The following is a 14,325-nucleotide window of genomic DNA, read 5'->3' as shown; positions in this document are numbered from 1 at the left end:
CTATTTCATCTCCAATCACAGAAACCGAAGAGTTATCCCCCAAGCACTCTTGGCCGATCGGAGGATCTGATAGTAGACTCGCCAGTGCTACCCTCATTTCAAGCTCTGTGCTCTCAGGATCCACTGTTTCACATTGCTCAACCTCAGTTGGTGGGTCTGTCTGCGCTTCGGCAACGTCATCCCCAGATAATTGTATGTCGAAGAAGATTTCAAAACCAGGCACGCGCTTCCCCTCCGCGTTTTGCCATGGCTCCGGGAAGCCGCAGAATGGAAAATCTTCCCCCTCCCGGACGAAGCGTCCGTTTAGGGTACCCCAGATGGGCCTGTGCATTAACTCAAATGGCTTCCCGGCCTTCTTTGCTCTGGCCCTTCCGGCCATTTCTTTTCCTTTCCTCACCCAGTCCTCTTTGGTGGGCAGATAACCCAGTCCAAAGGCGTGAGGGTTGTGTGGCACTTCGGCCAACACTGAGACGCCCTTCCGGCCGCTTCTCCCTAATCCCATCCCGGGAGTATGTTTTAGCTTGTTCATGAGGTAGATAGATTGTGCACTAACGTACATGCCCTCATTCACAGCCATGACATTCTGCACCACTTGAGCCTCGGCCAAAGTGAACCCCGACAAAAACACATCCTCCGTGCCGTGCTCAATCTCCAAGACAGGTGTAGACACTTCCGGCGGCGGATGGATTGATGAATTCCCGAAAACGATCGCTACCCCTTTCCCGTGGGGGTACTTCAGCATTTGATGTACAGTGGAAGAGACTGCTTTGACCTGGTGCAACCACGGTCGCCCCAAAAGTAGGTTAAAGGTTGCGGGAACGTCCAAGATATGAAATTCGATGTTGTGTTGTCCTGGACCAACCTTGGTTTGAATTTTAACAGTCCCCATCACTTCTCTGCTGGTATTGTCGTATGCTCTGATCACTTGGGTGGTTGGGACGAAGTCCGCGGGTTTTAACCCGATTGCATATGCCGTTCTGGTCGGGCAGACATTAATCGCAGACCCGGTATCAACAAGTACTACCGGTATCCACTTATCTCTACATTCCACAGAAATATAGAGAGGTTTGTTATGATTTGTGCCCTCAGGCGGTAGCTCCTTGTCCGAAAAGGTTAATGCCGGGGAACCTCCTCCCGTAAAAACCAGCCCAACCAGCTGTTCAGGCGTGGTGTCTATGGAGAGTTTGGACTTGTCCATAGCAGATAAGACAGCTTCTCTGTGTACTCGTGATGCCATTAGCAGTCCCCAGATGGAGATGTCTGCTTGTATCTTTTTTAACTGTTTCAGCACAGCTTCATCTTCCATCTGCTTCTCCTTCTGTCTCTCCACTTCTCTATCCTTCCCGGATGCCTCGGGTTGGTCCAGGTGTGGGGGTTTGAAGTACCGCCCACTTCTTGTCATATGGTCAACCTCATCGAGGTACCAAGTATCATCCGGCTGGCCACTTCCCCAGTCTTCATCGGTGTGGGCAAGACACAAGTCGTCATCTTCCCACCACATTCCGCTGGCAGCCAACAGACACCTGTCTGGCTCCGGTTTAGTTGCTCTCTCAATATCCCCTGTCCATATGCTCGCAGCATTCTCCATTTTCGTGCACGCAGCACTTTCAGTCCCCTCAGGGCCTTTAGCTTTTCTAATTCTCTCAGCCTCCTCAAACTCTTCTTGTTCTAGCTGCGTCAGTACAGCTGTTTGTTCAACAGTTCCCATATCCATAATGCCCATGTCCCGAGCGGAATTCTTGACACCGACGCTCTCCGGCGGTACAACTTGACTTTCGGCCATTCCGGCCACAACTGATATTTCTGCCCCTGCCGGGCTCTGTTCTGGTTGGGCTTCCCCCACTGCATTCGGTTGATCTTCGAGCCATCCAGTGGCCTCCTCTGATCCCTCATAATCGTACCAATTGATTGACGCCTCCCCCAGTTCTTGGTCATCAAGAAGTTGCAGGTTGGCAAAGTCCTCCCCTGCGGCTGTCAAATCATCTGCCCATAGCCCAGATCCATCCCCCCGGATCATGCATAGCTCTCCTGTCTCTGGCAATTCTACACTTAGCCCAATTCGGCTCGTTGACAGGATGTACTTGCTTGGATCATAGGCTCCCCCGACAAAATTCTGTCCAGTCTCAGATTCAACAATCTCATTTCCTCCCAAAATCTGCCCTGCTCCGTCTTCGACGGTCACCACCATCGGTTCTGATTGGGTTTTGGAGATGTCCACCATGCACAAGAAATCAGTGCAATCGGGGAGGAGCACCTCTGGCTTGGGTAGGTGGGTGGGTGTAATATAGATGCTAGGATCGTAAGATGCGACCCCAGTCTGGATAAAGTTAATTCTTTTGGGAGGAGGAGCTTGGTTATGTGGTGGGAGAGGGTTGGTTGTGACATTGGGTTTATCAGGAGGTGCGATCACCTGTTTGTCAATAAGATCTTGAATCTCATGACGCAATCTGTAACAACGGTCGGTGTCGTGACCGTGTTGTTGGTGATACGCACAGTACTTTGACGGGTCGTAAGAGGGTGGGAGTGGATTCGGTAATGGCTTTGGTTCCAGGGGTTTTAAATGATTTTTTCTGATCAATATTCCCAGAACTTTGGTCAGAGGCATATATAGTGGGGTAAAGGTTCTTTGGCCTCGCGGTTGGAATCTGTTGGCTTGTGTGTTGCTTCCGGACGCGCCGGAGAAGGGTGTGGCAGCCATGGGCCTTGGAGGGGGAGGGAGAGTGGTGGTGACCATACTAACTTCCGAGGCTCTCGTATTTGCAGCGCCACTCGGGCCCGCATTGTTGTTACGGTTAAACGTCCTCCTCGGTTGTTCTCTGTCATGGTCAAACAGACCTTGTTTCATTGCGTCTTCGATTTGCACCCCCATCTCATGTAAATCTGCGAAAGTAGGGAAGGGGACTACAATCATTCTCTGCATCAGTTTTGGGTGGAGATTGCGCACAATCATCCGGATTTGATCTTTGTCTGTGGGCCTTAAAGTCATCATTGATGCCTTTGCCCTCCATCGGATCACAAAGTCCGAGAAAGTTTCTTTAGGCTCTTGCCTTGTCGTTTCGAGATCACGAGTTGTGATCTCGATATGAGTGTTGTATGAATATTGTGCGACAAAGGCCTCAGCCATTTCATCCCAGTTCCTCTTCACTTCGTCTTGTAACTTTGCATACCAATGGGAGGCCACACCCGACAGGGTTCGGCCGAATAATGAGAGCTTCTGTGGTCGTGTTAGGCCCATTGGCCGCAAGACGTCTGCAAACAGTCGGATATGGACCATGGGGTCGCCGGACCCATCAAAACGGTCAATTTGTGGCATTTTGAACCTATCGGGGAGTGTTACGGCCTCCTCGGTATATCCATCTTCGATATCCGGCATAGCCTTGACCCCTTGGGATTTCTTGAAGAGCTTCTCCAATTTGCTCAATTTCAGAGCTGTATGATCAACCTCGACCTCGAATGGAGAGTCCGGGTGATTGGATGTATGGACTTTGGACAGTTGTGGTGAAAGCGGGGGCGGAGCTGGCCCCGTTGGAAGATTCGTGTCCTCTTGTAAATTTTGGACATGCGGCAGGGTATTCTGGGCATTTGGTGGGGCGTTCTGAACAGTAGGTGCCTGCTCAGGTAACGGAGCCCCTGCCGGAGGAGGAATTTGGTGTGAAGCAGATGCCGCGTTCTGCTGTTGCAATCTGGTGATTAGTTCGGCCTGTTGGGCCATGATCGCGGCCTGCTGTTTGGAGAACTCCGTTTGACGGGTGGCATCATCATGCATCTGTCTCATGCTTTCCTGCATCTGGCGCATTAGAGCCTCCATCCCTGATGTATTCTATTGATCCATCTGTCTAACTGGTCTGTCTATTCCTACAGCAGTAATTGAGACCTCAGTCCTATAGTCCTCTGATGAAGTAACCCACTGCTCTGACAACCTCTGTTCTGACACACTGCGCCTTTTCGGCTTCCTTCTGGTAACAGGGGGTAGAGAATGGAACACTGGTGTAACAAGCCCGCGGGGGACCTCGCTACAGCTCGGACTCGACTTTCGCAGTCACGGTTCTAAATCTGAACCAAAGAGTCCAAATCCGGCAAATCGTTTTAGGAAAACTGATTTTTGAAAGAAGTGCCAAACATGGACTGCTTTGCCAGATACAGAGTCGCCACCTAAATATTTTATTTTGGGAAATTTAGGAAACCCTGACTCGGTGCCAAAAGGCCACGTGTCCGTCATCACCAAAGTTGCCTCGGCTCGGGAACTTGGGTACGATTGGGGAAGGTCACTTCGTGAGCACCCCCGCTCGCCCGGTCATAGACCGGCCTCTACTAACCATGATATCAATTTTTGAAAACATTGTGAGTTCTTATACCGGTTATTAGCCTAGGTTACTATGTGATGCGCACAGCATATAAGTATAGACCGGGTCGCCCGAATTGGAACAAAACATTTCATGTTTGCCTTTTTTTGAAAGAGGTTTTGCTACCCGCAGGTAGGCTTGAAACATTTGATGATTTACTCCAATTCAGATAACCCAACCTTCACCCACAGGCATTCAGGCAGTTATATCATATAAGCACATAGCCTCATGGTAAGCATGCTATCATGGCATTCACTCACACGCATGCAAGGATGCTAAAGCATAAAACTCACCGAGTACTCCAAGCCAAAATAGAAACTATATTAGAAACCATGCATGATCCTAAGTGTACAGAAATGCCTAATGCAACACATGCAAAATGCAACTATAGCAGGCTCGGTTATTCTAAGATGGCATATGGAATGCTATAACTACCATGTATTCAATTTGGAATTGAAAGTACAATGCAGTTAGTATGATGCGCCGAGCCCGGTGCATGCAAAACAGATGAATGATGCAAACATGCTGTCATACTGTATGCTAATTGAAATATGCCCTAATCTAATCTTCATAAGCGGATAAATAAAAGGGAGAAAGACGTGGGGTTGGAAGACATACATCACACTCACGCACACTTATTACAGTTGTGCCCTCACTCGGAGGGTCCGAATAAATAATACAGTCCAAATATTACAGTCCCCAAAATAAAAGAATATTACAGTCCAAAATATTACAGAATTCTAATTAATTAATGAATTAACTAGAAAGCAAATAAACTGGCGTGCAAGCCAGGTACTGCCTTGCTTCTGGTGGATGATGCATGTCCGGACTGTCTTGCGCGGAAATCCACCGGAATGCCCCAATTAGCCTCTGTTTACACCTGTTATTTTTTGAAAAGCGTGCCAAGTCCCGGAAAGTTGCTGATTCCTGATTTTGCTGCAACAGAGAGCAAGAAAGGGGCATAGCAATGTATTTGCACAAATGTATGCATGTCTCGATCCTCGTGCCACCAATCACGCATACCGAGGCATGATGGCCGAGGAGTCGAGATGCACAACTCAATATAGGATGAATGCACATGAAACTACAGCTAAAACCTAACTCCATCATGGATAATCCGGAGTGTCGGTGACTGGGGAATTGAGACACATTCCGTCACTCGGAGTACGAAATGTACCTCGTTTCCCGTGCCCGGGCTAACTCCTATTCCGGACATGGTGCAATGTGCATGATATGCATGAAATGCAACTAGGATACAATCCTAACATACTCAAAGCTATGAAAATGAGATGCCTCGAAATGCGTGCACACAGGCACGCAAACCGAGAAAGTGACGGGATGTTGAAAATGAGATGCCTCGAAATGCGTGCACACGGGCATGCAAACCGAGGTAATGGTAAATGCAGTGAAAATGAGATGCCTCGAAATGCGTGCACACGGGCATGCAAACCGAGGCAATAACAGATGCAATGAAAATGAGACGCCTCGAAGTACGTGCACACGGGCACGCAAACCGAGGCGATGACAGATGCAATGAAGATGAGATGCCTCGAAGTACGTGCACGCGGGCACGCAAACTGAGGCGATGACAGATGCAATGAAGATGAGATGCCTCGAAGTACGTGCACGCAGGCACGCAAACCGAGAAAGTGACGGGATGTTGAAAATGAGATGCCTCGAAATGCGTGCACATGGGCACGCAAACCGAGGTAATGGTAAATGCAGTGAAAATGAGAAGCCTCGAAATGCGTGCACACGGGCACGCAAACCGAGGCAATAACAGATGCAATGCAAATGAGGTGCCTCGAAGTACGTGCACACGGGCACGCAAACCGAGGCGATGACAGATGCAATGAAAATGAGACACCTCGAAGTACGTGCATACGGGCACGCAAACCGAGGCGATGACAGATGCAATGAAGATGAGATGCCTCGAAGTACGTGCACGCGGGCACACAAATCGAGGCGATGACAGATGTAATGAAGATGAGATGCCTCGAAGTACGTGCACGCAGGCACGCAAACCGAGGCGATGACAGATGCAATGAAGATGAGATGCCTCGAAGTACGTGCACGCGGGCACGCAAACCGAGGCGATGACAGATGTAATGAAGATGAGATGCCTCGAAGTACGTGCACACGGGCACGCAAACCGAGGCGGTGCTAAAGTGACAAGGAAATGAGATGCCTCGAAGTACGTGCACACGGGCACGCAAACCGAGGCGATGACAGATGCAATGAAGATGAGATGCCTCGAAGTACGTGCACACGGACACGCAAACCGAGGCGGTGCTAAAGTGACATGGAAATGACAAATGGGCTTATACCAACATGAGTGAGCCTCAGCCACACTCACATCGGATGCCGATGGCAGAAAACGAAGTGCCCCGAAATGCGTGCACACGGGCACGCAAACCGAGGCAATGCCTACGCAATGCATATGACATACAGAATGCAATATGGACTTATACTAACATGAGCGAGCCTCAGCCACACTCACATAAGATGCCGGCGGATGAAAATGAAGTGCCTCGAAATGCGTGCACACGGGTACGCAAACCGAGGCAGTGATAAAATGCAATGAAATGGCATGGAAATGACAAGTGGGTTTATACCAACATGAGTGAGCCTCAGCCACACTCACATCGGATGCCAGCGGATGAAAATGAAGTGCCTCGAAATGCGTGCACACGGGCACGCAAACCGAGGCAATGATAAAATGCAATGAAACATGGCAAAAATGATATGCAAGCATGCTAATGGAATTTCAGCAACAAAATATGGGGGAAAACAGTCCCGAAATGAAGCGAAATGACATGAAATGCAAGGAAATGACCCGAAATGCAACATTAGGCATCCGAAATGGCCTATAGCCATACTAAACATGCACAACATGGACATGCAATGCAAATACAGAAGCTAGACAGTCCCAAAATAAGCACTTTTCCAGTTATAAACATGGCCAAACAGCAAGTATAGGTATGGCGAAAATAGCATGCAAGAATAGGGGCCAAAAGAGGGGTAATGAAGCAAGTGGTATAAGCAAAACTCAAACTGAAAAATTTCCTTCTACAACACTGAAGATGGACCAAAAATATGAACATTTACAGTATATGGCAGCCTCAAAATCAGTATACAAACATGCTAAAAATATGATGCAAAATAAGACTCAAAAGGTGCTAAAACATGAAGTGTATAAAATAATCACCAAAAAGAAAAAAAGTGTGAATGAAACATGAAGTATAGGCCAAAATAAGACCACTTTCAGTTCGGACCAAGGTCCAAAAACAGAAGAAAAGAGGGCTATTAATTTATGCAAAAATGGGGCTAAATAGGGGATATAACTACAAGTGACATATGGAAACACCAAACAATGTTGAGCCCTTCTCCAATGTTGAAGAAGGGCTCAAAATATGCCTCATATTAGTTTACAACATGCTCGAAAATAAATTTCTCATGGGTCAAAAATAGCATGCAAAATTATGACATACAAGATGGTCAATGAAGCAAGTGTATTATGGAGGGCTCAAACAGGGTTGAGCCCTTAATGAGAAGTGAAGATGAGCTCAAAATATGGCCCTTTTCAGTTAGGGCCGAAGCTTGAAACCAAAAATAAATGAGGCTTAGAAATAGATCAAAGGAAAGGGTCAAAAGGATCAAAGTGTAACTTACCCTTGAAGATCCAAGCTTTTGTTACTTCTTGGGTTGATTTGCAGCTTCTTTAGCCTTCAAGAATCCCTCCTAGCTGCTGGAAATGAGATGGTGGTGGTGGAGCTTGGTGGTGTAGAAGGAATGAAGATTATAGACTTAGGGTTTTTTGAAGAATTGAAGAAGAAGACAATGGAGTTTAGGGTTTGTCCTTGGAGAAGAATTTTTTTTTTAACCCCCATGAAGAAGACCCTCAGCTGGTTATAAGGTCAAGAAAGGGGTGTAAAAGGGGGGTGAGTTGGAGAGGAATCCTCTCTCCCAAAATATCCCCCGGATACAGAAAATATCTGGGGGATATTGCCCCACAGCTGGAAAGGCTACAGTGAGGAGAATACGGCCGGCCTCTCACTTTGGCTGGAGGTGGCCGGCCGGCCACACCCCCTAGCCGGCCGGCTAGGGGTCAAAAGGGTCAACAAGCTTTTCTGGCCGGCCAGATATTGGGGAGGTAGCCCTATGTGTGTACAACACAACCATGTAATTGAAGTTCCAAGAAAGTGGGCCCAAGGGGTTCAACAATGGCTCGGAAAGAGGGGGTCAAAAGGGTCAAGTTGACTTACTGGCCGGCCATGAACTTTTAGTGGCCTCTCAAGTGTGTACATCATAGATATGTGGTTCAAAGTTCAAGAAAAAAGGTCCAAGGGGTTCAACATTAGCCCGGAAAAAAGGGGTCAAAAGGGTCAGGTGACCTTAATGGCCGGCCACCAACTTTTAGTGGCCTCCCAGATGTGTAGATCACAGATATGTGGTTGAAAGTTGGCAACACTACCTCTAAGGTATTCAACATTAGCCCGGAAGTTGCAAAAACGGGCGCCGGGAGGCTCCGGAGGAGAGATAACTGGTTGCTGCAACAATTGCTGGTCTCCCGCCCTTCAGTGACCTTCCTCGGGATAAAACAGAGGTACCTGCCAAAAATGAGCGAAAACCGCTGCAAAACGAATGTTCCGGAGCCAAAACACGCAGTTCGGGGTCCCGGAAATGGGCTGTTAAGCACCGAAAATTGTATTCGACCTCGAAGTGGGTTTCTCAGCCCCCAGTGTCCCTCAAAATGGATGAAATAAGATGTATGCCAAAAATCAGAGCAATAGGAGATGGTTAAGCGGTCCCGAACCGAGGCACACGGCCTGACGGCTCCGAAAACCGGGAACCAGACTCCGAAATGGGCAAAATGGCCTACGGCCACCAAATGTAGCCTACGGACATTGAGAGATGGTCTACGGGACCTCTCCCTCCCTTCAGGAAAAGAAACAGAGAAAACCGAGTCTGGTTCGCAAACCGAGACAAGGCACAGAAAAGGGTTTGGAAGTCCGGAGGCAGGGCTTACGGCCGCGACTCTGAAACTTCTGAACGAGCACATTATGCAACATCACCAAGCGCTCAATTGGCGACGTCTGAGTCTTAAGGTCGGTCAAAAATGGGGTGTCTACAACTGGCTGTCCGTTGATTAGATCCTCAGATCGATGGAGTCGACGACCTCGTGTCCAAAGTGCTTGGGGAATGCCTGCTGGGTTGGAAGCAGTCGTGCTAAAACTGACCCTAGCAAAAGATAAATAAAGCGAAAAGGAAATAAATAAACAGATAAACGGACAGCATAACAGCTTAAAATAAAATGCAAGACACACAGTCGGGCATAATCAACACACAGTCAATAAGCTGAATAACACACTGTCCTCAAACACTGATTATTATCCCTGTGTCACTGTTCCCTAAAACAGAATCTGATATCCGCAGATAACTCATTCTCAAACACTGGTTGATGCCCGCAGGCCTGATACCCATAATACTGAACTGATGCCCGCAGGCTTGATGCTGACAATACCGAACTGATGCCCGCAGGCTTGATACTGATAACACTGAACTGAAGCCCGCAGGCTTGATGCCCAACTGATGCCCGCAGGCCTGATATTGATAACACTGAACTGAAGCCCGCAGGCTTGATGCCCAAACTCATATACTGATACATGCATTCCTGTAGAGACGCACTCTAAAGCACATAACAGATAAGTGAGAGCCAAAACACCCCTATGTTGGGGTAGGGTTTCCCTGTCCTATTTTGTTAGGAGCTAGGGTTTCACTACGCACGCAGCGGTTTCAAACAACCTATAAACGGGTAAGCAACCTGTCCTAATTTGGACTGGTCACTATGGATCCGAATATGCACTAGGTCGAATGGTCAAAGAGGGTGCCTCGGTAAAACCGGGGTTTGTGTTCCCATACTGGCAGAGCCCACAACCGGTCAGCCTTATGGTCATGCCTTGACAAGACAAGCCTCCGGCAAACAGTTCAGGAATAGCAGATAGCAAACACGGTGTCCTAGGCGCACCAATGCAAATGCAATGCAAAGAAACACATAAGTGTAGTCAAAAACAGATATCATGAGTTCGAGTCAAGTTCTCTAAATCCCCAGCAGAGTCGCCAGAAACTGTAGACAGGCCCGTGGGCCTCATGCTATAGTTCGGACTCAATTTTTGTGTTACGGTTCCTAATCTGAACCAAAGAGTCCAAATCCGGCAAATCGTTTTGAGAAAACTGATTTTTGAAAGAAGTGCCAAACATGGACTGCTTTGCCAGATACAGAGTCGCCACCTAAATATTTTATTTTGGGAAATTTAGGAAACCCTGACTCGGTGCCAAAAGGCCACGTGTCCGTCATCACCAAAGTTGCCTCGGCTCGGGAACTTGGGTACGATTGGGGAAGGTCACTTCGTGAGCACCCCCGCTCGCCCGGTCATAGACCGGCATCTACTAACCATGATATCTAGTTTTGAAAACTTTGTGTGTCCTTAATCCGGTTATTAGCCTAGGTTACTATGTGATGCTCACAGCATATAAGTATAGACCGGGTCGCCCGAATTGGAACAAAACATTTCATGCTTGTTTTTTTGAAAATGGTTTGCTACCCGCAGGTAGGCTTGAAACATTTGATGATTTATTCCAATTTAAGTAACCCAACCTTCACCCACAGACATTCAGGCAGTTATATCAGATAAGCACATAGCCTCATGGTAAGCATGCTATTCATGGCAATCACTCACACGCATGCAAGGATGCTAAAGCATAAAGCTTGCCGAGTACTCCAAGCCAAAATAGGAATTTATTAGAAATCATGCATGATCCTAAATATACAGAAATGCCTAATGCAACACATGCAAAATGCAATTATAGCAGGCTCGGCTATTCTAAGATGGCATATGAAATGTTACAACTATCATGTATTCAACTTTGAAATTGAAAGTAAAATGCAGTTAGTATGATGCGCCGAGCCCGGTGCATGCAATACAGATGAATGAATGCAAACATGCTGTCATACTGTATGCTAATTTAAACATGCCCTAATCTAACCATCAAAAGCGGATAAATAAAAGGGAGAAAGACGTGGGGTTGGAAGACATACATCACACTCACGCACACTTATTACAGTTATGCCCTCGCTCGGAGGGTCCAAATAAATATACAGTCCAAATATTACAGAATCCTAATTAATTAATGAATTAACTAAGAAAACAAGTAAAACTGGCGTGCAAGCCAGGGACTGCCTTGCTTCTGATGGATGATGCATGTCCGGATTGTCTTGCGCGGAAATCCACCGGAATGCCCCAATTAGCCTCTGTTTACATCTGTTCTTGAAATGCGTGCCAAGCCCCAAAAAGTTGCTGATTCTTCGTTTTGCTGCAACAGAGAGCAGGAAAGGGGCATAGCAATGTATTTGCACAAATATATGCATGTCTCGATCCTCGTGCCACCAATCACGCATACCGAGGCATGATGGCCGAGAAGTCGAAATGCACAACTCAATATAAGATGAATGCACATGAAACTACAGCTAAAACCTAACTCCATCATGGGCAATCCGGAGTGTCGGTGACTGGGGAATTGAGACACATTCCGTCACTCGGAGTACGAAATGTACCTCGTTTCCCGTGCCCGGGCTAACTCCTATTTCGAACACGATGCAATATGCAACTAAGATATAATCCTAACATACACAATGCTATGAAAATGATATGCCTCGAAATGCGTGCACACGGGCACGCAAACCGAGAAAATGACAGAATATGATGAAAATGAGATGCCTCGAAATGCGTGCACAAGGGCACACAAACCGAGGCGATGGCATACGCAATGAAAATGAGGTGCCTCGAAATGCGTGCACACGGGCACGCAAACCGAGGCGATGACGGAATGTGATGAAAATGAGGTGCCTCGAAATGCGTGCACACAGCACGCAAACCGAGGCAATGGCAAAATGCTATGAGAATGAGGTGCCTCGAAATGCGTGCACACGGGCACGCAAACCGAGGCAATGACGGAATGCGATGAAATGATATGGAAACATGATATGGGCTTATACCAACATGAGTGAGCCTCAGCCACACTCACATAGGATGCCGGCGGATGAAAAATGAAGTGCCTCGAAATGCGTGCATACGGGCACGCAAACCGAGGCAATGACGGAATGCGATGAAATGATATGGAAACATGATATGGGCTTATACCAACATGAGTGAGCCTCAGCCACACTCACATAGGATGCCGGTGGATGAAAAATGAAGTGCCTCGAAATGCGTGCACACGGGCACGCAAACCGAGGCGATGACGGAATGCGATGAAATGACATGGAAACATGATATGGGCTTATACCAACATGAGTGAGCCTCAGCCACACTCACATAGGATGCCGGCGGATGAAAATGGGGTGCCTCAAAATGCGTGCACACGGGCACGCAAACCGAGGCAATGACAAAATGCGATGTAATGCCATGGAAACATGATATGGGCTTATACCAACATGAGTGAGCCTCAGCCACACTCACATAGGATGCCGGCGGATGAAAATGGGGTGCCTCGAAATGCGTGCACACGGGCACGCAAACCGAGGCAATGACAAAATGCGATGTAATGACATGAAAACATGATATGGTCATTCTAATGGAATTTCAGCACTAAAATATGGGGGAAAAAAATCCCGAAATGAGGCGAAACGACATGAAATGCAAGGAATTGTCCCGAAATGCGAATTTAGGCACCCGAAATGGCCTATAGCTATGCCAAACATGCACAATATGGACATGCAATGCAAAGACAGAAGCTAGACAGTCCCAAAAGATGCACTTTCACAGTTATAAACATGGCCAAACAGCAAGCATAGGTATGGCAAAAATAGCATGCAAGAATAGGGGCCAAAAGAGGGGTAATGAAGCAAGTGATATAAGAAAAATCCAAACTGAAAAATTTCCTTCTACAACATTGAAGAGGGACCAAAAATATGAATATTTACAGTTTATGACAGCCTCAAAATCAGTATACAAACATGATAGAAATGTGATGCAAAATAAGGCTCAAAAGTGGCTATAACATGAGGTATACAAAATAATCACCAAATAGCCAAAGACCCTTAATAAAACATGTAGAATGGACCAAAATAAGCACTATTCCAGAACTGTAAAATGGCCAAAAACAAAAGAATGATAGGCTAACTAAACATGCAAGAATGGGGAATAAAAGAGGGATATAACATGAAGTGACCTATGGAGACCCCAAACCATGAAAGGACCTAAATGAAACATGAAGAATGGACCAAAATAAGCACCTTTTCAGAACTGTAAAATGGCCAAAAACAAAAGTATGGTAGGCTGCCATTGCATGCAAGAATGGGGAAGAAAAGAGGAGTATAAAGGTAGGTACAACATGGAAGCCCCAAATGGTATTGAGCCCTTCTTCAATGTTGAAGAGGGGCTCAAAATAAGCCTAATATCAGTTTACAACATGCTCGAAAACAGATTGCTCATGGGCCAAAAATAGCATGCAAAATTATGACATATAAGAGGATCAATGAAGCAAGTATATCATGGAGGGCTCAAACAGGGTTGAGCCCTTAATGAAAAGTGAAGATGAGCTCAAAAGAGGGCCCTTTTCAGTTAGGGCCGGAGCTTGAAACAAAAAGCAAGTGGGGCTTACAAATAGATCAAGAAAAAGGGTCAAAAGAGGAAAAGTATCACTTACCCTTGAAGACTCAAACTTTTGTTGCTTCTTGGATCAATTTGCAGCTTCTTTGGCCTTTGAGAAACCTTCCTTGTTGCTGGAAATGAGGTGGTGGTGGTAGAGCTTGGTGGTGTAGAAGGAATGATGGTTAGGGACTTAGAGATTTTTCAAGAAATGAGAGGTATGGAGATGGAGTTGTGTATGGAGGCTTGAAGGTGAAGTTTTCTAACCCCAACAAAGGATATATCTTGCTTGCTATATAGGCCAGAAAGGGGGTGTAAAGGTGGGGGAAAAT

General features: G+C 46.8%; 1 pseudogene; it reads left to right on the top strand.

The window, feature by feature from the left end:
• Window positions 1-14,325, top strand: part of LOC114293204 (potassium transporter 4-like) — a 51,746-nt pseudogene that overhangs the window by 24,634 nt on the left and 12,787 nt on the right.

Source organism: Camellia sinensis, chromosome 15, assembly GCF_055761805.1.
Source record: "Camellia sinensis isolate YWXY chromosome 15, ASM5576180v1, whole genome shotgun sequence".
In the NCBI taxonomy this organism is placed as follows: domain Eukaryota; kingdom Viridiplantae; phylum Streptophyta; class Magnoliopsida; order Ericales; family Theaceae; genus Camellia; species Camellia sinensis.
The sequence above is the reverse complement of the archived record's forward strand: the minus strand, read 5'-3'. Positions and strand labels throughout refer to the sequence as shown.